The sequence below is a fragment of the Pleurodeles waltl genome, chromosome 6 (assembly GCF_031143425.1).
Source record: "Pleurodeles waltl isolate 20211129_DDA chromosome 6, aPleWal1.hap1.20221129, whole genome shotgun sequence".
NCBI classification, from domain to species: domain Eukaryota; kingdom Metazoa; phylum Chordata; class Amphibia; order Caudata; family Salamandridae; genus Pleurodeles; species Pleurodeles waltl.
The window spans coordinates 37,606,690-37,633,531 of NC_090445.1; the positions used below are offsets into that span (position 1 = coordinate 37,606,690).

Below are 26,842 nucleotides of genomic sequence, written 5' to 3' on the forward strand. Positions count from 1 at the left end.
AACATTCCAGACCGGGCCTTAACAAAAACAGTGTCAGTTCACAGGGGGTTCAAGATGGAAGGAGGGTCCCAGGAGAAGAAAAGGGGGCTTTAGGAGATAATTCCTCCCAGGCCACCAGACAGCGACTAGACAGGGATCCGGTGGAATTATGCGATTCTGAATCAGTGGCCTTTTTCGCAAAATATGGACTTGCCGCATTTCCCACATAATCCATAATTTACTGCATATTTTAACAAGAAAAAATAGCTTCCAGCTGAAATGGACCAAAATTTACTAAAAACATGGCGACTCAGTGGAAGGCCCTTTACAAAGGTTAACTGGTCATCTTTCTGTTGCTTATTTCTGTGTTATTTCGTGTACGCACTAATGATGTGAAATCTTTTCCCAGACAGCATCACCATGTGTAACAAGCACTGACCAAACCAATAGGTTTCACCTATGTAAAATATATTAGCTGAGTCAATGTGTTTTACATGTTGCACAGCAGCGCGGCCACCTAGCCAATCACTCACTCATCCATCCACCCATTCCTTTAACATCCTTTCACCAGTCCACCCCCCTGTCATTCATCCACCCACTAATTCATCCACGCTTCTTACTTTTCACAGTTCCTCCCGATATTCCTTCTTTCCTCCCTTGTTCTATTTAGGGGGGAGAAGTTATGGGGATGGGGTGGTTCAAGATGCCCCTGCCGCCCAGTGCGCTGACCTGGCAAAGGTTGACTGTGAGTGTGAGGCAGTGGCCGAAATCTGAGGGGCCCAGTATGCCCATACTTTTGTAATTTAAGAAAAGCAGTTCTGAAAAAATAACAGTGCCAGGGTGGTTAATTCAGAAAGATTAAATGTTTCAGCTGAAGTGTAAGGCAGAGAGTCTCCTATGCTGTGAAAGCGAGGGACGGGCAGGCCGCTACACAAGCCTTCTTGCCAGGGTGCCTGCTGCTTCAAAGAAGTGTAAATGTGCCCAAACTGTTTAATCTGCTAATGTAAAGGGAGCTCGGAAGCCAATTGATGGAATCACTTGAAGCTTCCTGAGTGGAAAAGCAAGGGAGGTTACCAGCGGAGCTGTAAAAAATGAAAATGAAGGACAGTTATTAAAAAATTGTGCTATGAACAGTCTGGGTATTACTAAAATCTATATTTTGAAAGCACCTTTTTACCTTAAACCTTTTTGTGCATTTTGTAACATCCTATCTTACATTGTGCGTAATACAAGTTTAAAATAATGCCTTATGCTGTGCGTAATGCAAGTTTAAAATAATGCCTTACATATTCACAGTGCTTTTTGTCACAGACTGGGACCTCCTAGCACTAAACATACACAAGTCACTATTCTTCACTGCACCAACCAGGATTCACGCCTGTGGCTCTGTGGTTACGCACACAGATCTTGGCAGTGCACTAATAGAAGTTTCATAATGTACAATGGAGCATTTCTCACTGATTAACTTAACTTAATTCATTCTTCTTTTAAGCTGCGTGTTATTTTATATGTAGTTGCCTGAAGGTGAATGACCGAAAAAATAAGGATTTTTTTTTAGCCACGCCTTTGACCACACCCCCATGCTCACTCACCTTCCACCGCCATTGTGTGCAGCATCATAGTTCTCAAACGTTTTTATAATGTACTTTCTCTGATGTGAGAGACCTCATTTCACAGGTTCAAAGTGACTTCTTGTGCTATTCTTACCCACATACCAGTGCTTAATTTGTAAATAAAAACGGGCCGGTGCCCAAAGCTCTCATTTGAAGCACACGGCTGCTACAATTAAATGTTTGGAGCACAGAATACTGAGGCAGCGTAATCCTGAAGCCATCTCGGGCCTCTTCAATCCATTTACAGCCACTCCCTGTCCCTTCAGCTCACTCCTGCAGCTTTCTGGTTTCTCCCTCTGTGACGTTTTTCCGTTTTACTCTTCCTCCGTTTTTCCCATATGTGTCTTTTGCTCGCAGTAAATTCTTGAAGCAGGAAAATAAGTGCCCGCCCTCAAAAATGAGTGCCGGTGTCCCGCACAAGAAACCACCGGCTCAAAATAAGCAGTGCCACATATAAACATTACAGAAACAACAAAACACATACGGAAAAAAAAAGAGTACAAATCACGAACAAAAACAAATGCACTCGGGCCAAGGAACTCACACCTCAGCAGCTGAGCTGCCTGCTGTGTGTTGGTGATGGCCAAGCAAACACAAGCTATAGTTTGTCTTTGAAGTATAATACAGAGCACACCTAACTCCCGTGAGCAGCGAGGCGCTATGCAATGGGGTGCTTCAGTAAAACAGAGATCAGAGGTACACTCTTCTCACCCAACCCCCGAGAAACAGGAGCGTGTCTCTCCTCCTCGCCTCTGTGCCACCCCGTGTCTCACCATCGCCCCCCAACCTTACCCCCTCCCCTTGTAATTTCACTCACGTTCCTCCGTCTGTGAGACTCTGACCTTTCCTGGGCTGTTTTTTCTGTGATCCTCTGATCTGCCGCTCATGGTTAAATTACTTCAGGACGTCGTTCACAGAACAATGCCGACCTTTTATAGGGCAAATCAATGGCTTCCTGGGGAGATTCATATTATTCCCTATCAGCTTGGAGTATCGGGGACACGCAACGATATTAGTCCGAGCCCGGGGCTGCCTCGCATTTTCCGCGTCTCTCTGGCGCCGAATCTCAAATAACTAGAAAGATACGGAGAGAAGAAGGAAATGGGAACATGGGACCCGCTGTGAAGTAGGAATTAAAGATGCCCCAGTGCTCGAGGCCCCGGCAAACAGATGAGGGGGTGATGCGCACAATGCATCATTTCACTCAGATTTTCATTACCGCAAAGATAATGTTGGGTAGTCATTCACAGATATTAAGGTGCAAAAAAAAGAATTTACTCTGTGATGTGTGTTACGTAAAAAAGATGCTCTTGTTCGAATTGTGCAGCGCCAGACAAAGGGGGGCTTTGTAGGCCCCGATGGGCTCCTGAGTCTGGACGCAGAGTGTGGCGCTGCCCAGCCTCTGACTGTGACCACCCGATCCTTGCCAAGACACTGACACAATGCATTGTCGAGTGCCCTCGACGTGAGGCATTTGGCACCTGTGTGGAGGGGGGTTGTGGGATACAATCGGGGTTTACAGTCTCATCCAAGGTGGAGGGGGTTGTCGCTCAGCAGTGACGGATGATGGGTGCCTTTAGTCAGGGCTTTAAATGGGAAAAAATAAGTGCAGGTACTCATTAACATGAACTAGTAGTGTGGTGGGTGGGGCTAGGGGCGGGGCTAAGAGCATGAGGATACTATGACCTATATACCAGTTGCAGCACATACCCGGCCCATGAGAAGGGTGTTTAAGTAAACAAAACAAGTCAACTGTTACACAAAATGAAAGCGAAACACAATCATATTTATCTTAAGGCCATGGTGTTATTCGCAGTGGTTTTGCACAATACTATATATTCTTCAATGTGCACAGTGGAGAAGTGTGGCACAATGGTTAGAGTGGCAGACCCTGATGCAGAGATCTGGCCCAGGACGAGGGTTGGACCAGATAATTTCCCCCTAGGTGCCTAATCTAATTAATGCTTGCTAAATCTCCACAATGGCCCTGACAGCACTTGGATGTCTGGCTTCAACCTGGGGGTTGCCCAGGAGTGGGTGCCTCACAGGGAAAAGCCAGGAGGGGTTCCACAGTGGTATGGGTACAGCACCTTGAGACCCTAACAAAGTTTACATTTCACACACAGAAAGAAACAAGCAGACACGCACACAAAGCATTCCACACAGTTCTCCTTAAAGTGTTCCAATTCACTTTTCTCTCACACAAAATCACACATGTACAAGCAGGCAGACACGTACATAAGCAGACCCTCAGGTGGGATCAAAGCCATTTTAAACTTCTTTCCCCCCAATGGCTTTCTTAGCTGTCCCAGTCAGTGGGGCTGCCTCTATTCCTGTGGTTGCACAAATGCACAAGATAGTGTACATGTGATTGACAGCACAGGGCCTGAATGGACCCTGTTCTGTCAAACACAGCATGATGGTGAATACCCAGACATTAGGCACATGATCCCTGCTGAATAGCTCAGCGGGGGTCGGCTCAGGGCTACAGAAGCACCTTAGCTGTCAGAGGCAGGGTCAACTCTGACAGCCTTGTGCTCACCAGCTAATGAGCCTACCTTTCATGAGTACCAGTACTCTCCTTGGCAACAGAGAAGTGCCAGTACTCAGAGTGAGAATAATAAGAAGTGCCGGTACTCAGTACCTCTGAGTATCAGCCCATTTAAAGCACTGCCTTTAGTGCCTAATTTGTGCTGGTGCTTGTGAGTGGTGGATACCGGCACTCATTTTTGGGAACCAGAACCTGCTTTCATCGTGAGACTTTGAACCAGAGTAAAAGAGAAAGACAGAAAGGAGAGAGAGGAAGGGAATGATATGAAAAGAGTGATAACGGATGGAGGAGGGACAACAAGGCACAGTGAGATACAAGGTGAGACCAGCGGCAGCGGGAATGTTAGGAATTAAATTAGTAAGTCACTCTCCAAAAGCTGACCAAATACAAGGACTGTGTGTGTGAACAATTTGGAGCAAAATAGCACACACTGCCCCACTCCTTTCTCACCAGATACATGACCCACCGCCCTTTGCCTCACCAGCCTTTAGACTTCTGTCTTAGCAGTTAGAGAACACACAGCCCTCTTCCTTACCAAACACACAGGCCTTTGCCATGACCACTGGAATTATGCATCAGGGGAGGAACAAATTATGTAGCAGACGGCTAAATTATGCGGCAAGAAAAAGCAAATTATGTGACGTGATGTGGCACCTTTGGTGATAGTACTACTTGACAATTTTGTAATTTTTACACGTTGACACTGTGCAAAGGTTTCATCTCATTCGTTTTTGTTTTACACTGAAATAAAGCTATAAAGAAGCCCAAAAGTGACCAGCCTACCTGTGCCGCAACAAGTATTGTCCCAATTTATGTAACACGTATCTGTTTGAGCTATGTATATTTTTTAAATGTGCAGATTATGCAGCATATGTTGATGATTATGAGGCAAAGTAAGCAAATTGATAATTATGCGGAAACGGCACCGCCACACAATGGCATAATTGCAGTGGCTCTGTCCATAGCCCTCTCTCACCAGATACACAACACAGAGCCCTCTTTCTTACCAGATACACAGCCCATAACCCTCTGTCTCACCGCCTCATTGCCCTTTGTCTTGCCACATACCAAACTACAGACCTTTCTTTAGGTCAAGCTCACAAGCGCTTTGACCTGTTGTAAGTATTGTGAGTTTTTAACCACGCCCCACCTCCCGCCCTGCACTATCACTCGTCCGTGCGCTTGCCTTTCAAAAATCTTTTATCATCATTGGTAAATGTTTTACGTTTGTCCTTCCTTGGGGTGGTTTGGTTACCGCCTTGGCCATCGACCCTGTTACATGGAGAATTGCACTTTTGCCGATACGTTTGACTGCGAGCTAACTTCTTTTTCGTTTAGTGTCTCTCCTTCACGCTCATTGCCGCCGTGGAGCCTTGAATCGGCTCACTTATGTCAACTGTTTTAATTTTCAATTTGTTTCCATTTACTCTCCTACACCGTCTGTATCTGTCCCGTGTCCCTCTATTTTGCTGTATACATAGCCCCTACTATCCTTCCCACTGACTTAGCCCTTATTTTCTTCCTAGAGATTCCCCTTACCCCTAGGTATTGCCTCTATTACTCTATAGTTCTCTTCAAATATAGTCCCCGGGCCGTCCTTTCTTCCTCGATAAAGCCCTGACCCTCCCTAGATCTCTCTAGGCATCATCCTCAGCCCCCTCTTTTTTCACTGGGTTTTCCCAAATCAATCTGCCACACTCCAATCTGCACCACCCCAATCCAAAACAATCTGCACCACTTCAATCCAAAACAATCTGCCACACGCCAATCTGTACCACTTCAATCCAGAACAATCTGCACCACTTCAATCCAAAACAATCTGCACCACTTCAATCCAAAACAATCTGCCACACGCCAATCTGTACCACTTCAATCCAGAACAATCTGCACCACTTCAATCCAAAACAATCTGCACCACTTCAATCCAAAACAATCTGCCCCACTCCAGTCAGCCCACTCCAGTCTGCCCGACTCCAATCCAAAACAATCTGCCACACTGCAATCTGCTGCCCTCCAATCCAGAACAATCTGCCCCACTCCAATCTGTACCACTTCAATCCAGAACAATCTGGACCACCCCAATCCAAAACAATCTGCACCACTTCAATCCAAAACAATCTGCCCCACGCCAATCCGCCCACCCCAATGTGCCTCACTCCAATCCAAAACAATCTGTCCCACTCCAATCCAGAACAATCTGCCACACTCCAATCTGCACCACCCCAATCTAGAACAATCTACCCCACGCCAATCCGCACACCCCAATGTGCCTCACTCCAATCCAAAACAATCTGTCCCACTCCAGTCAGCCCACTCCAGTGTGCCCGACTCCAATCCAAAACAATCTGCCACACTGCAATCTGCTGCCCTCCAATCCAGAACAATCTGCCCCACTCCAATCTGTACCACTTCAATCCAGAACAATCTGCACCACCCCAATCCAAAACAATCTGAACCACTTCAATCCAAAACAATCTGCCCACGCCAATCCAAAACAATCTGCACCACTTCAATCCAAAACAATCTGCACCACTTCAATCCAAAACAATCTGCACCACCCCAATCCAAAACAATCTGCCACACGCCAATCCGCCTACCCCAATGTGCCTCACTCCAATCCAAAACAATCTGCCCCACTCCAATCCAGAACAATCTCCCACACTCCAATCTGCACCACCCCAATCTAGAACAATCTACCCCATGCCAATCCGCACACCCGAATGGGCCTCACTCCAATCCAAAACAATCTGCCCCACTCCAGTCAGCCCACTCCTGTCTGCCCCACTCCAATCCAAAACAATCTGCCCACGCCAATCCGCCCACCCCAATGTGCCTCACTCCAATCCAAAACAATCTGCCCCACTCCAGTGTGCCCCCTCCATTTCAAAACAATCCAACCAACCCCATGTCACCGAGCTCCAATCTGCCCTACTCCAATCCAAAACAATCCACCCCACTCTAATCCACCCCCTCCTTTTCTCCCTCTCTCTATACATATGTACTACCTCACCCTCTATTTTTCACACTAGGTGTATCCCTTAGCTCCCCCTATTCTCACTGTATACATCCCCTTTAACCTTTTGAGCACCAGGAATAGCCACCCCCACTTATTTTCTTCTTGGGCATAGACATTCCACCTCTATTTCTCTCCAAGTGTAGCCACCACCTGTCTTCCTCTCTAGGTATATCCCCTCTATAACTCTGAATATTTTCAGGAGCCTCCCCTTTCCTCACTGGTTATAGCGCCACCTAGCTTGTTGCTTATAGGTCTGGGTGGAGCTGTCCCAGCAGACCTATCGCTTACATTACAGTCAGAGCAGCTTTGCCCCCCACCCCCGCTTTCAATCACTGGCTTGTTTGTCACACATTAATTTAGGCCTTAAGAGTGTCTTTCTTTCTCCCACCCCCTCTCATTGCTACCCCACACACACCCTCATTCCCCATGCACACTACCGTCTTGTTTCTACCCCTCTTCTCTCATTCCCCATTGGCTCCTTCTTTCCCCTTCCACAACACCCTCATGTTTGTCCTGCACATCCTTCGACTTCTCGCTTGTACCACTGTGAAAAGGCATTTTCCCCCTTGCCTTCAATACAGTCCCCTTTTTGTTTCTGTGGCAAATGTGTGTCAAGTGGGAAGGAAACCTTAATTTCTATGTCACTGAAACTAAAGAAGGACTATAACGACATTTCATAGTGTCACTGAAATTAAAGAAGGACTATAACGAATACTTCCTTGCCTCTTGGCCTGTATTTGACATAGAAAATTGAAGCAGGTCTATATCAAACGCAAAGAAGCCATCTATGGAGCAACATTTTTATTTATTTGGCTGTCATGCACTTAGGCATTCACACACTAAAAAGAGTCCTATTGGTTTTTCATGCTTATTTCACTTTGTCAAGTCTTTTGCCCCTCTTTTCCCCCCATCAATACCCTTAAACTCCCAGTTCCCCCTACTTGTAATCATGCTCTTCCTTCTTTAGGGTCGAGCCTGCAAGAGCATCACATGCATCTCTCTTGCAAGACTCTGTTATTTACAGTAAAGGGCTTGGAGCCTGCCTGTTATTTACCATTTATTGGCTTTTGTGGTACTCTTCTTTACAGCCTCATCATTTGTCACTGCAGGCCAAGCATCATTTCCATTCCTCTCTGGAGAAGGGACCAAGCACTGACTGATTTAACTTAATGAGTGCCCATTTGCTGCTCCGATGTGATTGAGATACTATTTTGTCCTTTTGTAACTTCTAGTGCCCTGCAAACAGAAGGCTTGTGCTTGGCAAAAAATATGCCCAGCAGGACAAACAAAATTGCAAAGTTTTATTTTCTATAGCTAACTTCCTTTTATTTTGTCAAGTCATCTTTTCTCAGTTTGCACTCATGGTTTCTTCTGTTTTTGCTTGTGGTCACGATTCTCAAAAGATGACGATTATCTTGTTCTAAATATTGCAAACAGACACTGTTTCTTTCTTATGTGCACTTTGTGAAATGATGCCTTAACACTGAATTGTGTAGTACACCCCAGTCCACCCCACTCCCAACCACTCATCCCAGTCCACCCAATCTAATCCGGCCACTTCAATTCGCCTCACTCCCCATCTTCCGCACTTCAATCTGCCCCAGTTCATTTGAAAATAATCTGCCCCACTCCAATCCAAAACAATCTACCCAACTTCAATCCAAAACAAATCTGCACCACTACAAAAAATTTGCCCCACTCCCATCCAAAACAATATGTCCTACTCTAACCCAAAACAATATGCCCAACTCCAATCTGCCCCACTCCAATCCAAAACAATCGGTCCCACTCCAATCTGCCACACTCCATCCAAAACAATATGTCCTACTCTAACCCAAAACAACATGCCCGGCTTTAATCTGCCCCACTCCAATGCAAAACAATCTGTCCCACTCCAATCTGCCTCCCTCCAGTCTGTCCCACTCTAATCCAAAACAATCTGCCCCACTCCAATCTGCCCCACTCAATCCAAAACAATCTACCCCACTCCAATCCAAAACAATCTGTCGCACTCCAAACCTCCCCATTCCCATCCAAAACAATCTGCCCCGATCTAATCAGCCCACTTCAGTCTGCCCCACTCTAATCCAAAACAATCCACCCCACTCCATTTCACCCAACCCCAATCTGCCCTACTACAGTCTACCCCACTCTAATCCAACTCATCACAATCAACCCCACTCCATCCCAATTCACCCACTCCAATCAACCCCACTCCCATCCAATCTACCCCACACCAATCCACCCCACACCAACTCAATCAATCCCACTCCTATCCAGTTCACCCACTGCAAGCTGTCCCACTCTAATCCAAAACAATCTGCCCCACTGCAATCTGCTGCACTCCAATCCTAAATAATCTGCCACACTCCAATCTGGACCACTCCAATTCAAAACAATCTGCCACACTTCAGTCTAAAACAATCTGCCCCACTCCAATCCATCCACCCCAATCCTAAACAATCTGTTCCACTCCAGTCTGCCCCACTCCAATCCAAAATAATCTGCCCCACCCCAATTTACCCACTCCAACCTGCCCCACTCTGGTGTGCTCCACTCCAATTCCAAACAACCAACTCTGATGCAAAACAATCTGCCCCACTCCAATCCAACTGACCCCAATCCACCCCACTCCACCCACACCATCAAAAATGAATCCCACCCCAATACATCACAATCCACCCCACTCCAATCCAGTCCACTCCACACCAGTTCAATCCATCCAAATCCAGCCTAGTGCAATCAACTCCACTCCAATCCATCCAGCCTACCCCATTACAATTTACCCCACTCCAATCCACCCCACACCAGTCCAATCCACTACACCTCAATCAAGTCCACCCCATCTCCAATCCACCCCTCCCCTGTCCACCCCACCTCAATCCATCCAGTCCTCTCCAATCCACCCTATTCAATCCAGTTCACCCCAATTCAACCCAGCTCAATCCAGTCCACCCCACTCCAACCCACCCCCTCCAACCCACCACACCCCAATCCAATCCACCCAACACCATTTTAACCACCCCGCTCACATCCAATCCACCCCATTCAACTCCACTACACTCCACTTAAATCCACCCCACTCTGCCCCAATCCAAACCACCCCATCCCAGTTCAGTCCACCCCAATCCAGTCCATCCAGCCCACCCCACTCCAATCCTCCATGCTCCAATCCAGTCCACCCTACTCCAATCCTATCCACCCCACTCCACTTCAAACCAGTGAATACAATCCACCCCACTGCAGTCCAGTCGAATCCACCCCACTTCACTCCACCCCAGCCCAGCCCACACAAATCCAAACCACCTCACCCCACCCCTATCACTCCAGACCAGTACAGCCACCTCAGTCCAATGTAATCCACCCCACTCCACTTTAGTCCACCCCAACCCAATCTACCTCACCCCATTTCAATCCAGCCACAACAATCCAAGCCACCTCACTCCTCTCAATCCACCCCCTCCTCTCAATCCAGTCCACCCCACTCCAATCCACTCCACCACCTCAATCCACTCCAATCCCTTCCACCCTAGTCCACCCCACAACACAGACTGCCACTGAACTCTACTCCCCTCTGCTCAACAATCTACCCCCCAGTCCACTCTACGACACTCCAACAAATCCAATCTATGACACTCTGCGCCCCACTCTACGACACTGTAAGACAATTTTAGTCATGATGAACAGGAGGTACACTGGTACAACATGGCAAAAACACATTACCAAAGCCAACAACTCTTGTATAGGCAAGACCTAGTGGCTTTGCCAATGCTTTTCTCATAACCAAGCGGTTATTAGCCTTTTTCTCTCCTGCTCACCCCCACCGAACTACTAAAGCAAGCTGGCGACCCTGCCTTAAGCACTTTCTAGATGTGAACCCCAAAACAATAGACGAAAATACAGAGACAATTATACATCAAATACATACAAAAATATGAAAGCTTTTATTTAATTCACAAAATATACACAAATCGTAACTTTCATGGGAAGGTTGGAGTCTCTTACAATGTAGTTTTACTATTAAAGGTTTCAGCGTTATGTTAGACTCTCGCAGATCACTCTGCAATTGGTGCTCCCATTGCATGTTCTCGTTTTTGGTGCAAATGAGACCCCGGTGGGCCACACCAGGACCTGTTAGCTGCACCTGAACTGCACCCGCAGCTCACGCTCAACTTAATGTTTAGCCTTCAATTTCAAAATCCGCCTCATTTAGAGTGTTTTCAAATTTTCAGTTTGACATTTGTCTTTATGTGTTTTATCTGCTAATATTATTAAATTTTTTGAACAGTCAGGGCCCCCCTGATTTATCTGCTAATATTATTTAATTTTATGAACAGTCAGGGGCCCCTTGATTTATCTGCTAATATTATTTAATTTTCTTAACAGTCAGGGCCCCCCTGAATTGGCACCAGAGACCCCTGGGGGGGTCTGCGGTCCCCAGCTTCAGAAGTGCCTATTTTCAGTCTCAGTCCCACCGATGACCTCTGTTCTCACGAATCCTGACTGAGATTCCCAACTCCAGACCTTCACTTTCTGCACTAACCCCCCTCTAATCCCCCCATTCTGTGCACCATTGCACGCACAGTGTCTTACTGCTGCCACCAGTGCCCTCGTCTCCCTCCATCTGTGTGCACTTCTGTGCCCTCACTTCCTCACCTTTCTAAGTGCAGCAGACTTAGGGCCACATGTACGTACAATTTTGCACGTGGCAAATGGCGAATCAGGCCGTTTGCGACGTACAAAAAGCAGTGTCCCATGTGGCAAACCATTTTTGCGATTCGGTAAACATTTTACTGAAACGCAAAAAGGGATTGCGACTCGCAATTAGGAAGGGGTGTTCACTTCCTAATTGCGACTCGCAGTCCCATGTATGATTGTTTTGTGACCGCGAATGCGGTCGTAAAACAATTGCAGTTAGCACCAGTGTCACACTGGTGCTAACACATTCGCAAACGGGAAGGGGTCCCCACTGCCTGCTCTGAAAAACTGAAACAAAAACGTTTCATTTTTTGCTTTTGAAATGCATCTCGTTTTCCTTTAAGGAAAATGGTCTGCATTTAAAAAAAAAAATGCTTTATTTAAAAGCAGTTACAGACATGGTGGTCTGCTGTCTCCGGCAGGCCACCATCCCTGTGAGGGCAGCTGTTCCCAAGGGGGTCCCAAATTGCGACCTACTTCATGAATAGTCATGAGGTAGGCATTTGCGACCCCTTGCGAGTCGCAAATAGTGTCATTGACACTATACAACATTTGGTTTTGCGACTCGCAAATTGCGAGTCGGAAAAACGAAGGTTGATACATGTAGCCCTTAGTCCTCTCTGTGCACACCTTGGCACACTCGCCCCTTCCTCTCACTACACCCCGCTAGGTCCCCCTCCCATCGTGTACTCACCATTACTCTCTCACTTTTCTAACCAGCCCCATCTTCACCATTCGTCACCCCAGTGCACTTTTCCCCTCACGGAGACCCGCTCCCACTCACTGCCCAGTAGTCACACCCCGGCACAATGCTGCTCTCACCGCCTCATGCCACATACATTGAGTCAGCAGCCGGTGAGGCGTGCCTCTCATCCTGCGGTGCTCGGGCCAGCATGCCCTGGCAAGGAGTTTTGGGAGGATTAAAAGTTAATGGGAATCTAGGAACATTCTGTGGTCAGAGTCACGGCTTTTCCTCCGTAACTGGGCTTGCTGGTACATGTCTGCCTTGTGCAAATGCAGTCGAGTGAGAGAAAGCGTCACCAACAGACACATGGGAGGGACGTCACAGCCCAGAGCCCTCCAGTAGTACAGATTAATAAATTTTTTTTTTTTTTTTTAAATAAAAAAAAACAGTTTGGTCCCTTTGGGTTACTTTTATATAGGAGTTGGCGGTGAACACCGCACCGCTTGAGGAGTTTGCAGAGTTTGTCCCACTCTGCGTCGAGCGCATAGCAGAGTTTTTTCCTCGTTTGTGCTCGCCAATGTTAAGTTGGGGTGCGCGAGTGAGGAAAATCACCACATCCCAGTGAGATTTCTCAATGTGGGAGGATGGTCGCTACCGCCTGTGTTGAGTAATTCTCCGTTCACATATAGGAAGTTGCTGCTCGAGTAGAAAATCTACTTGATCGGCAGAAAAGAAGCAGCGCCCTCTTGCGCTGCGTGTGGTGCCATTCGTGCTGATTTTTCAGCACAGGACAAACACCCAGTGCTAAAAATCAGTGCACACGGTGTAACCTAACACTCCGCTGCTTGTGGAACTCCGCGTAGCGCAGCAGAGTTTTTTGGTCACTTCCCGGAGTGTGTGGAAAAGGCAGAAAACAGAGGGAAGAAGAAGAAGAGGAGGAGAAAGCAGGGAAATCATTGTCAAAGGGAGAAAGCAGGGATGAACTAGAATCACGGAGGCAGGAAGTGTAGGGGAGAAGAAGAGGAATGAGACTGAGCCAAGACCTGGAAGCCTTGGTACTTGGCATCACAGGGAGGGGTAAGTGTGTGCAGCCACCTGGAGTAAAGTGTTCAAGTGTCACACATCTGACAGCTTTCTGAAAACTGTAGGTTATAGTTATATCAGAAACGCGTCATAATGAACTTCCGAAGTACCTTCTGTTCAATATATGGGTGTGGAAAGGGATTTTTCTCTTTTGACCCTTGAGTATCTATGACAAGAACTATGAAAAATATGTGAACACCACAAAGTTCTATGCATTTGGTCTCTACAGTAAAAATCGAGACTTTTGCAAAGTTTTTAATATTACATACTCCAAATTTTTCCTAAAACAGCTTTGCAAAGTCTAAAAAATATTGCAAGGAAACCGTTTTATTTAGCCACCAGAAAAGATGTTTTTAGTACACACATAAACATCCAGTTTCACAATAAATTCACAAGGAGAATGCACATTCTGTCTCATTGCAGTGCAAGCACTTGCAAGAAAACGTTATGCTGTGCAGAGAAAGGGAAGGAAAGCTAAGCAGGGCAGTCAAAGGAAAACTGGTAATCTCTGCAGGCGAGTTTAACCACTGGAGACTTTAAAAAACTTTGCTTGTGCAACAAAAGCTTCTCACACCTATAATTTAATCTTAAAACACAACATCGAGGCACTTATCCCCTCCAGTAGGGATGCTCTCATTGGATCTTAAAAAGAACAGCCACAAATGTAGAAGATTTGTTGTGTCCCTGGGAAGACAGGTTTGTCTAGTGATCTTTTGAGCCTTTCTCTGGAGTTTAACTGGTTTCTGCCCAGTGGACTAGGCTGTGGCCTAAGGATATGTCTTGATGCAAGCAATGATCTCACACATTTCTAGGAGAGAAATGCAGTTATCAGAGGATATCCCTGGGAGAGATCTGTTTATTTAATATGGAAACAGAATATAATGTAGGACACTCGTACAATATCTTAATTATTTGCATAAACCTATTACCTATGTTTTATCAACTGACTGTTAGAATTGGCTAACTTGATAAGTGAGTAGATAGACCTTATATCTGTGAGAATTTAATTGTGATTTAAATCTGATCTAGTTCCTTATCCTTTTCAATAGGACTACTTTGGTGAGCTATCCAGGTGCCACGATCTAGCTTTAATTGGTCTAGCCAGGCACACTACACAAATAAAAAAAATCAAAGTAATTTGGGGTCTGATTTAGAGTTTGGCCGACGGGTTATTCCACCACACACGTGACGGATATCTCGTCTGCCGTATAATGATGTCCATAGCATTTAATGGCATTGTATTTTTGCGGACGGGGTATCCGTGACTTTTGTGACGAGTAACCCCATCCGACAAACTCCAATACAAGCCCTTAGTCTTTCATTCTTTGTAAGAAAGACATCATTGTTCACTGGGCGATCCCTCTTATCTTATAGATAATAAAAAGTCTGTCCACCATTTCCACCCACTAGCAAAGTTTAAACTCTAGGAAAGCCAGACCTCTGACTTCTTTGAATCATTAATGTCTATAGGAATTTTTTGGCCCATCAGATTTTGTAGTACTCATAAAAAAAGCAAGAGACTGCAGAATGCAATCAAATAACTCGTCAAGCAGTTGGACGGGATAGTTCTAGAAAGGTGTAAAAACTTGGATAATACGACTGTCTTCAGAACATTACAAGCGAAAGCAGGGCTTTGTGCCAGTTCTCAAAAGATTGACTTGGCACCTCCAGCAAGGATTTTTCATTGTTTTGAAACCTCTTACAAAGGCTACCGGCCCCTTTAATTTCAAGATCGTTTGATTCTGTTGCACACAATCCTAAATTGAAATGGAATGATCTAATTTGAACTGGTTTGAGTTTACACTGCATGTGCCTGCCAAATTCTTTTGCCTTCTACCTATGGTGACCATGTGTCATGGATGTGCCAGAACAGTCCCGGATTTTCACCAGCTGTCCTAGCAGATTTTGGGAAACTTAGATCATGTCCCGGTTTTTAGCGAGGGACGCCAGAAAATGGTGGGAGGAAAATTTAGTAGCTTTCCAAAGCAGATTTAGTTAGCAGATGTTATCAGCTAACAGTTTAGTTAACAGGCATGATACTGGCCTTAAAACATGCATTTCATTTATATTCTTAGTGCCTCTGCTGTAACTCTAAGCTGATTAGCGCTGTCCTTCTGCGAGTTTGGTTGAAGTAAAATTGTAGTCCTTCTTTTTTTGTGAAATGTCCCGGTATTGGGTTTTAAAATTCTGGTCTCCCTACTTTTACTCTGTGAAAGTTGCTGGGGAAAACCTTATTCCCCTGATCTCTTTCTAAGGCAAGTTGGTTTCTCCATCTAAATGTCTTAAGACTGAAGCTACCTTTGCTATTTCTTATTCCTTGGCCACTCTTGCCCTTCTCTCTCCACACTTCTCGGTGCACTCTTCACCATGGCAAGATCTCCAACCCTTCAAAGTCCAGAACATTTAGTAAAACACATCTAGTATATACAGCAAGAGAACCACAAACACATCCTCTTTTCTCTCATCAGTAGAAAGCTGATAAAACAGCAGCTCTTACCAATATTCGGAGGGCCCTAGAATTAGATATCTTAGAAAAGGACCCTTCCTATGTTGCATGTTCTTAAAAGGTAATGCTCTGGCAGTAGGAGAGCCCAAAATACGTAACATTATTATGGTGTGGAACTTAAAAGGTAATGTTCAGGTGGTAAGAGATTTTAAAACAGATAATATCCCTGTGTAGATGTTCTTAAAAGGTTAGTGGTCTTCAGTAGACAGATTAGAAAAGGGGGCGGTCCTATGTCAACTAGTCCTAGAAGGTCATCTTCTAGTGGTAAGAGGTCTTGAAAGCGCCTTCTGTGGGATGTTTACTTGGGTAATGTTCTTACCAGAGCTTTAGGTATGAGATGTTCTTGCACACTGCATGATGGGAGGAAAGATTATAGAGATGTGAGGCCAGGTGTGGCCTAGCACTGCAATCCCTACCACTGTAGGCATTCAGCCAGGAGATGAGAGGTCTCAATCCATGCCAAGTTCATGGCTCAGAGTGCAGAGGCAAACCGGCATCCTTAGGCGGGGAGGTTCTGCATGTGCCAGGCACATGCACAACCTGTAATGCAACAGGAGAGTGAGGTAACAAACTCTCCTCGTTGCCTTGGGACAGCTCAACATGTCCTCTTTCTGTTTCTCCTCTCCACTTATTCTAAGTTGAATGGCTTAAGGGGCGCTACAACAACCTCCTCAGGGCTAGTAGGGGATGGCCAAGAGGGGGCAGGACAGTCTATCTCTCCTGAAAGGACGGTGAATGCCAAAGGGGGCAGAAACCTTTTCACACTGTCACCCTCAGAGGGTTCATATGGCTCGGCAAAGAAAGGGACAAACATTTAACTAAGTGGCCACTTTTCAAGAACTTTTAGCGTAAGGTTGAAACTGCGGCATGGATATTAGCGTGTGTTACAGAATATAAGACAGTGAACCTCAAATAAATAACTCTAGATAACATTGAAACTTATATTTATGGCTACATATAGTTCACAGAAGTTACAGACTGACTGTAAAAAAATAATTTTAAAAGTAAGATTTTAAACCATACTTGCAAAACAAAGGATGCTGGTAAAACCTGATATTTTGCGTGTGTTGGGATGAGGGGGAGGTTGCAAAAGATCTTAGCACACAATGCACTGCTGATTTCATATACATCACTGATTTCATATACATCACAGGTTACACTTTGTATTCTTAATATTGTATTATTTACTCATTAATATTAATGGTATTTGTAGGGTTCTTGAAGGAGTCATGCGGTTGCAGAATCACTGCTAACCTCACAAATGACGTCACCCACTTCATCATCAACCACACCAGTGAGGGCACAACAACAAACCGTTGTGCACAAGGGAGAAGCCAGAAAAATAAAACACCCCCCACTCCCACCCATACTTAGAAGTGGGCGATCCCAGCCCTTCCTGTGAAGTGCCGTGGCCATTGTACTCCTGGGACAAAAACTGCAGAAAATGATGAATATTTTAGCAAGACTGTAAAGGGACTGGTGCAAGAATGACACCTTTCCCACATTACCTTATTCATCCTTTCCATCTGCCTTCTTTCGTTTTATGCTTTTTTCTTTCTTCTTTCCATCATCTTTCTAGTGTTTTTATAGATACTTTATTCTCTTTTTTATATAGTGTTTATTTTTTATTTTTTTTGTGTGTTATGGTTTTAAGTAAACAATAAAATCTTCTTCCTTTTATTCTCTTTCCAGCTTTTCTTCCATCTATACTTCTTTCATTCCACCTGTAATTTTTTCTAAGTTTCTATTCATCTTCATGTCCCTTTTTTCTTTCCATGCTCCTGTTATCCCCGAACCCTCGTTTCATCTTTTCTTTTCCCATTCCTTCCATCAGTTAATACTTTCTCATCCTTCCTTCACTCGCCCATCTTTTTAGCTCACATTCTTTTTGGTATTATATTTTCTGTCTTCCTTTTTTCTCTCCTCCCATTTTTTATGTCTTTGAGGCTTCCTTTTCTTCTCTCCACCATTCGTTCTTTTCTTCCTTCCTTCCCCTTCTTATACCTCTTTTGTCCTCGTTTCCTGTGTCCTTTCTTTCTTCCGTTTTCCTTCCTTCCTTATTTGCGTTTACTTTCCTTCCTTTGTGCTGCCTCAGGCTCCTTTTGCCTCCGACTTTTGTTTTATTTGCCATTTAAATACTCTTTCTTTCTCTCCGCTTCTGTTTTACGTCTCGTGTAGGTTTTCTTTCGGTTCCCACCCGACAGCCGTGTTGTTGTAGTTTAGATGCCAGAAATGAAAATTTAAAAAAGGGCAGAAAACTATTTAAGTGGCTTCTGTGCACCTCTACTTAAGGTAGCAAGGTTGGTGGCTCACTCACGCCCTCGGTAGTGCATTACAGGACTTAAGAGATATGTGGGTGTCTAACACTGACACTAAGTTTACAGTTTATCCCATGCAAGGGCAAAAGACTAGACTGCTGACCGCCCCATTCCTGCTGCCCCAGCTGTGGGGCCTGCCACAGCGAGCACCTAGCAGACTCTAATCTCACGGGAGCTGGGGTGGAGCGGTGACTCACTGAGTGCGCGCTCACGTGAGCACTGGGCGGTTCTTACTCATCTTCTGCCGCTTGGGCAACCCCCGGTGCCAGGGCAAAGGGCACTCCTGAGCCACTCCCACCAGAGGCCTCAACTGCCCTCATGCACGTGGGAGAGAGGAGGGCACAGGCGCTCGCCCAGTCTGGGACACAGGTCGTAAACAAACCACTGGCAACTTGGAGGGGAGCCTAGCAAGGATGCCATTGTCCCTGGTGCAAGAAACTTGGCCCCTTTGACTGCTGTTGGGGTAATAAAGCACAGCATTGTTCAGGGGTGAATGGTCCCCTCTGGGCCCTGGTGCCACTGCACCTGCTGCACCGACGGTATCTATGCCACGGAACCCCGACAGTCTGCAGTGCCCTTCTAAGCAGATAAACCTACAAATTTAGAAGGAAATGTAAAATTGTACTCTTGAAATTGCGTTTACACCTGTGAGTGAAGATTTTCAAATTTCTTATATTTTCACGTTTTCACAGGTGTGTCTGGGAGGTGTGACTGTCGCAGCAAAGGGAAGTATTTTACTTCCTTGAGGCTTTTCACTGGCACATAGCTTTGCTGATCTGACCCTCAGTTAAGTGGACTTTGCTAAGAAGACTTCAGAATTTTACTATCAATGTCACTGAAAGCTTTGAGTGAAAATCCCTTACCTTTCACTTTGAGAGTTCGGTACAAAAAAACACAGCCGAAAAGTCTGAGTGAAAGTCCGGCCTGAAATAAAGACTTACCAGGGAAGTGGTACTAGAATTATCAGTTCCCCAAGTAATCACTACTTTGTAAGTGCACCCTCAGGATATAACTCGTAAATAGGCTGGATTTTAAAATCTGGCTTATTTACCAGGCCACTTATAATGATGGCCTTGGGCTGGCTTAGGGTTGCCACCTTTCCTAGGGAAAAATACCAGCCATTTGTTGACTTTTTAATACTCTGCAAAGGTTATGATTGTTAAGCAGAAATTTATGAGATTGTCTTTGTTCATTTTAACAGGGCATGTCCGTGTTTGTTTACTTTAATTATCAGTCAGAGGTCATTAAGGCATTAGTAGAACTCATGTTACAATATGCTCCTGTTAAAGTTACTGTATAAAGTATGTACTGATAAAGAGAAAAAATATAAGCTCTAGGTAATTTTCCTAATTTTTGTACCAGCTGGGACATTAAAATACTGGTCATACCAGTACACAAGGGGCCGGGTGGCAACCCTAGCTGCTCAGAGGTTATGAAAGGGAATCTGACCATTGCAGTGTGTTATCAATGTGTGATTGTGGACTGCGATTCTTTTCATATACATGCCTATTGGAGCACACTTATTTTCACTGGCGTGGCATAAACTCATGTATATACACACACAAGTGAGCAAGCCAGTGAAACTTCCAGAACAGCTGTAATTCTGTTCCACCCACACATCAGCAAAATCTCATCACTTCCGAGTTGGTGATATCAGGAAGTATTATTGGTGTGGCAGTCAGCACTCCCCTCCTCGAAAAAACATTTTACGTTTACAAAAAACATAAAAAACAAAACAATTACTAGTGCTAAATACAATAAAATGAGCAAAGTACTGAAATTGAGAGATCCTGAACAGGGAATGCGTGCCGGGGGGGTGGGTGGGGTGGGGGGGCTTTGCATTAGGGGTGGGCAAAATGAATGCCATTTACTTTTGGGTAGTTGTGCAAATTTTCAGCAAAACTGCACGTAGTTATGCGAAATGCAAATCCTTCATCTCACTCTGTATATTAGAGCGAAATGTGTCCTCGTGTTTGTTTTTGAAGCAAGGACGCATTGTTAGCTAACAAAGTGGAGCCCGCCTGCTGTCTGAATAAATATTCATTCGGTGAGACTGCCTTATGTAAAGGTGTTAGGCTGATGCTGGTCTCATCTAGAGCTAAACCGAATTCTTAATGCCTTCATCATGTGAAGACATTGTGTTGACTTTACCGTTTTAATAACTGCTCATCGCGAATCACCTGGTTTCCTTGTGTTTTGAATAAACAGATCATGTCGGATTAGTCCAGAGATGCTTGCGGGCCTTTTACTTGTGTTGTAGAGGGGGGCAGAGTGGGCCCCTCCCTGAGTGATAAATGTTATGCCACTTTCTGTGATTTTGTTCCCACGGTTAGTTTTTTTGCCTTTATGATACCTAATTATCAAATATTTTTTTTTAACGAACAGTGGAGAGCATTTGAGTAAAAACAGATGTCAGAACAGATGTCGCCCAATGCACAAAGTAGGGAAAACCTGTTGCTACGTTACGTTGCAGTAGTTTGCATAGGTGAGATGTCTTTCTTTGGGCAGAAGGATAAATTACAGAAAAGTTGAGTTGCATTACTGGCCTCGGGATGAAGACACCGTGAAACCTGCATTATTCTGAAGATCGTCTCAGTGAGGATGACGGTCTGACGCGGGTTGACGTAACTGTCCTGCCCCTGAGATCGCCCCCGCTTGTACATTTTGCCCAGAAAGATGCCAGCTTTGTGTCCTCTAAAGCCGAGTTCTTCAGTTTCACTGGATTAGAGAAATTCGACAAAATGACCCCACGTCACGAGGTATCTGACCTCTACTGGCCAGGTTGGTGTAGTTAATTTTTAATTGGAAAACATCTATATGCCATTGGTGTGCAGAATACTGACCACCCTGTGCAAAGTTCACACAGTCACACGAAAAAAGGCCTCCGTTCACTTGTGAGTTATTTAATGTATACCTGGTATCTCCTCGAGGAACGGTATGTGCATGTCAATCTCCTCAACCCCATTACCCACATTCAGAGTCTGATGTAAGGACCTGCTTCCAAGATGTTGGCCTATGTCCCGCCAAAGTTCAAATCAAAGTCCTGTGATGGCTTGGAGTTGGACCCCTAACCAGTTCCTGACAACCGAATACATCTAAGATGCTTTCAGCCAGTGGGCCGGAGAGCCATCCATTAAAGACCTCTTCATACTCAGGAGACATTCCTGGATGGGGGCCTGCTTATCGCCTTCTAGCTGGGCCACGCTTGGAACAAGTTCTTCCTGGGCCCTTCTCCCTAAGCATGAGATGGGTATCAGTTCCCACCACCAGGACCTGCTTGCCACTTTAACCGGATATGATGGGGGCTCACTCTGTGAGGGTCAGTTGTTACATGATGGAGAATCAGCATGTTGTAGGCCACAACTTTTACTTGTAGGTGCACTGCACAGACCAGAGAGGTTACACTACCATGCGGCAATGCTTATCTCCTTAACCAAGATGGTGTACCGCCATGGGCAACCGGTCCTCATTCCACCGCTGACATGATTTCTCTTGCGGTCTCTGCCTGGAGCTGTTTATCAAACTGAACCACCTTCCCTATCCAACAAATGTCTTCATCATCTATCATGGTGCTCTCTTATCTCTGCGGTGTAGCCCTAAATTATGTGCCCCTAAATTTAGGTTGCTCAAAGTGGGCAGTAGGCATATCTTTAAGTGCCTGACCGACGCCTACAAGGCCCTACACGACGCCGGACCGGCCTACCTCAACCACAGACTCTCCTTCTACACTCCTGCCAGACAACTCCGCTCCGCCCGCCAGGCCCTCGCCAAGGTCCCCCGCATCCGTTAAACCACAGCCGGAGGAAGATCCTTCTCCCACATCGCCGCCAAGACCTGGAACACCCTCCCCATCCTGCAATCCCCCAAACTTTCCCAGTTCAGGACGGACCTCAAAACCTGGCTCTTCGACTTATCCCCCCCCCCTTCCTTTCCCTCAGCGCCTTGAGACCCTCACGGGTGATTAGCTGCGCTATACAAATCCCGGACTGATTGATTGATTGATTGTGGTCAAAGAGCCAACCTCTACAATTTACTACCTTCATCAATAGGATGTTAGCCAAATCCCTTGACATTTCCTATGTCCACTAACCTGACAGTTTCCTCAAAGAACTGGTGAACATGATTACAGTTCGACAATAGTGACACAATTTCCACCCTCTACCGTGCCAAGAAGTCTTCAAGAGGGAGTTGCACTTTAAAAACTATTTTTTATACCAATAGTCAGAGGCTTCAAACACGAGTTGATCTCCAGTCGAGATCCATCTCGAGGTCCATCAATCGTCAGCCATGTGCCGATCAAGCGACTGCCACTTTGTGTGGACTCTCAGAAGAGGTTAATTCCCTCCCAACTCCGGAGTCTCCTAACTCAATGCTCAATGGAAAAAGCTTTAAGTGAGTTGGAACCTTCTGGTGAAAGCAGAACTAACAAGACTGGAAGATCCAGAGGGATCAAATAATAATAAATTGTTTCCATGTATTACACCCACAGACTGTGCATGTTAGCAATAATTCTATTCACACTAGAGGTGTTTATATTAATATTCTAAACACTATTACTGGAGAGTGAAGGAGATTAAGGGAGAATTGGCTAAACTTCTATACAACCAGAGAAAACCTCGCCTCGGCTAGATATTCCCCAAGTACTGAAATAAAAATATAATGGTAATAAACGTGTCTTTCATAAAAGTTGCCAAAAATGTAGAATACTACTCATTTATTTTACAGAATTGTGGTTTAAAAAAAATAAAATGCTGCGTTTATTTTGATTAATACGTTTGTTAATTATTTTGAGAATATTAGGGTTAGTGTAAATATTGGGGTAAAGAGTTGGGATTAGGAGGTAGGGTAAGGGAAGAGCTAGGGTAGGACAGGGATGGAGTTAGTATAAGGGGTAAGGGTATGGGATTAATGCAAACATTAGATTTGTGGTGAGGAAGGGGATGGGATTAGGATGAGATTTAAAATGAGGACTGGTGGTGGGATTAGGGTTAGATTACAGAATGGGGTTAGGATTAGGGATGGGGAAAATAAGCAATGGGTTTGTGGTAAGGGGATGGGTTAGCATTATAGAAAGTGATGAGAATCAACTAATGTGTAGGGTTCTGGTAAATGTTAGGGTTAGATGAAGGAATGTGGTTAGGCGAGGTTTAAGGTTCAGGCCGGTGGTGTGGCTGGTGTTAGAGGAAGGCACGGTATGAGTTTAAGATTAGAGAACAGGAAACAAAAGGGTTATGGAACAGGAAGTGACGAGGTTTGGGCTGAGGTCAGAATCAGGGGAGGTATGAATTTGTCAAAGCGCACACAGGTAAACTCCAATGTCTATCACTATAGTTTTCAATTTTTGATTTCAATATTTTTTTTTAATTTATCTTCAAATGCTTTCTTAACAACCTAGTTGCTGAGCAGGTAGTAGATATTAAGATAAATACGCTTCACAAAATTACAGCTTTATGTATAAATCACTTCTTCAGACAGCATTGGATGTTCCTCAAACTCAAATAGAAAATTAAAAAATATTGACAAGATAGCAATGACTATTGTTAATAATTAATTTCTTTTTTTTAGTAGAATGTGAACTTCACCCAACAGGGTTTCAAAGCCTTTACAGAAGAAAGGTGAGGTAACACCAGGCAGATGTCACCCATATATTGACGGATGCAACAACAGAAGACATTATTTACAGTACAACACTTATTAGGAGCGAAATCGCGCGTGAAGTGAACACTCAATAGTGTTTGGCTCATTTACATTGTTCTGGAGCTTCCTCAATAGGATTTTTACGCAAAATATGTCTCAAAAACTACGATGTTGCGTAAAGGCGTAATTTTGGGTGCTTTGGATAACAGTCGAACAAGAAATGCTGGAAAATGGGGTAGATTCTGCTGGGGTTTAAAAAAAACAGCAGGGCTTCCGTATAATGCAAGAGACAAAATGTTCTTATCAAAATAACTTTTTTAACGGAGAGTACCCCTTCTGGCTTTATAGAGTTGTTTCTAAGAATAGAAATACGTGTGCATCCATATTCTGCCACAGTCTTTATGGGTCTGCATTTCTTTGTCACTACGTTTCGCGTATAATCTTCCCAACAACCAAAACGACTTGAAGAAAAGAGAAGACAGATTCAAATGGTAGAATATTTGGCATTTGTGTAGCATGTCACTGGAAAGATCACGTTACAGTCCAGTCCACATATGCTCCAGGCCCGTACTGCATTCTGGGAATTGAAGTCTTGATTTGCTAACATCGGCCGATGAAGATAGTGCGAAATCCTGGCGCGTAAACGCCGTCTCCTCACAACAGTGAGGGAGGCGATAATCCTACTTTCCAAAGAAAGGTATATTTTTATAACAATAATATCGGACCGTGCGTGCAACTTTTGTCAAATTTTTCAAAATATGGGTCATGGGAACTCAATATTTAAAACGTCATTTAAACACAGGGATAAAAAAATATGGTCAAACCGGGACTTTTTGCCAGTGACCAGCAGTGACTCGGCGCGTGGAAGTGAAAGTTCACAAGATTTGGGAAGGATTCCAGCTTTCACTTCCGTTGCAAAGATGAGGTGGAGGGGTAAACACTGTGTTGGTTCTGCCGGGGGTGCTGTGCCACAATATTGAGGTGCACTGACAGAGCTGTGAGAATGTGGCGAGAACAGTAACAGCGTGGGCTGTGGGTTAGGATACATTGATGGAGCTCATTGTGTTCACAATACTAGAATAGCACATTAGGACTGAGGTGCATTGGCAGAGCTGGCTGTGGCCGCCGGCGCCACAGCACCAGAGGATGCTGCAGGTAAGTAAGTATAGAGGCGCATCAGCAGAGCTGGCTGTGGCCGCCGGCGCCACAGCACCAGGAGATGCTGCAGGTAAGTAAGTATAGAGGCGCATCAACAGAGCTGGCTGTGGCCGCCGGCGCCACAGCACCAGGAGATGCTGCAGGTCAGAGGCGCATCAGCAGAGCTGGCTGTGGCCGCCGGCGCTACAGGACCAGAGGATGCTGCAGGTCAGGGCAGAGGTGCATCGGCAGAGCTGGCTGTGGCGCCGGGGCTGTGGCCGCCGGCGCCACAGCACCAGAGGATGCCGTAGGTCAGGGAGGAGGTGCATCGGCAGAGCTGGTTGTGGTTGGCAGCATCGGCAGAGCTAACTGGGCCCTCAGAGGTATAGTACCAGAGGATGCGGCAGGTCAGGGCAGAGGTGCATCGGCGGAGCTGGTTGTGGTTGGCAGCGCTACAGCACCAGAGGATGCCGCAGGTCAGGACTGAGGTGCATTGGCAGAGCTGGCTGTGGCCGCCGGCGCCACAGCACCAGAGGATGCTGCTGGTAAGTAAGTATAGAGGCGCATCAACAGAGCTGGCTGTGGCCGCCGGCGCCACAGCACCAGGAGATGCTGCAGGTCAGAGGCGCATCAGCAGAGCTGGCTGTGGCCGCCGGCGCTACAGGACCAGAGGATGCTGCAGGTCAGGGCAGAGGTGCATCGGCAGAGCTGGCTGTGGCGCCGGGGCTGTGGCCGCCGGCGCCACAGCACCAGAGGATGCCGTAGGTCAGGGAGGAGGTGCATCGGCAGAGCTGGTTGTGGTTGGCAGCATCGGCAGAGCTAACTGGGCCCTCAGAGGTATAGTACCAGAGGATGCGGCAGGTCAGGGCAGAGGTGCATCGGCGGAGCTGGTTGTGGTTGGCAGCGCTACAGCACCAGAGGATGCCGCAGGTCAGGACTGAGGTGCATTGGCAGAGCTGGCTGTGGCCGCCGGCGCCACAGCACCAGAGGATGCTGCAGGTAAGTAAGTATAGAGGCGCATCAACAGAGCTGGCTGTGGCCGCCGGCGCCACAGCACCAGGAGATGCTGCAGGTCAGAGGCGCATCAGCAGAGCTGGCTGTGGCCGCCGGCGCTACAGGACCAGAGGATGCTGCAGGTCAGGGCAGAGGTGCATCGGCAGAGCTGGCTGTGGCGCCGGGGCTGTGGCCGCCGGCGCCACAGCACCAGAGGATGCCGTAGGTCAGGGAGGAGGTGCATCGGCAGAGCTGGTTGTGGTTGGCAGCATCGGCAGAGCTAACTGGGCCCTCAGAGGTATAGTACCAGAGGATGCGGCAGGTCAGGGCAGAGGTGCATCGGCGGAGCTGGTTGTGGTTGGCAGCGCTACAGCACCAGAGGATGCTGCAGTTCAGGGCTGAGGTGCATGGGTAGAGCTGGCAGTGGCCGGCAGCGCTACAGCACCAGAGGATGCGGCAGGTCAGGGCGGAGGTGCATCGGCGGAGCTGGTTGTGGTTGGCAACGCTACAGCACCAGAGGATGCTGCAGGTCAGGGCAGAGGTGCATCGGCGGAGCTGGTTGTGGTTGGCAGCGCTACAGCACCAGAGGATGCCGCAGGTCAGGACTGAGGTGCATCGGCGGAGCT

General features: G+C 46.1%; 1 protein-coding gene across 2 annotated transcripts in view; it reads right to left on the reverse strand.

Annotated features, from left to right (window-relative positions):
* LOC138299121 (regulator of G-protein signaling 3-like) overlaps positions 1–26,842 on the reverse strand; it is a 351,262-nt gene that overhangs the window by 282,884 nt on the left and 41,536 nt on the right. The gene's annotated exons all lie outside the window — the stretch shown is intronic.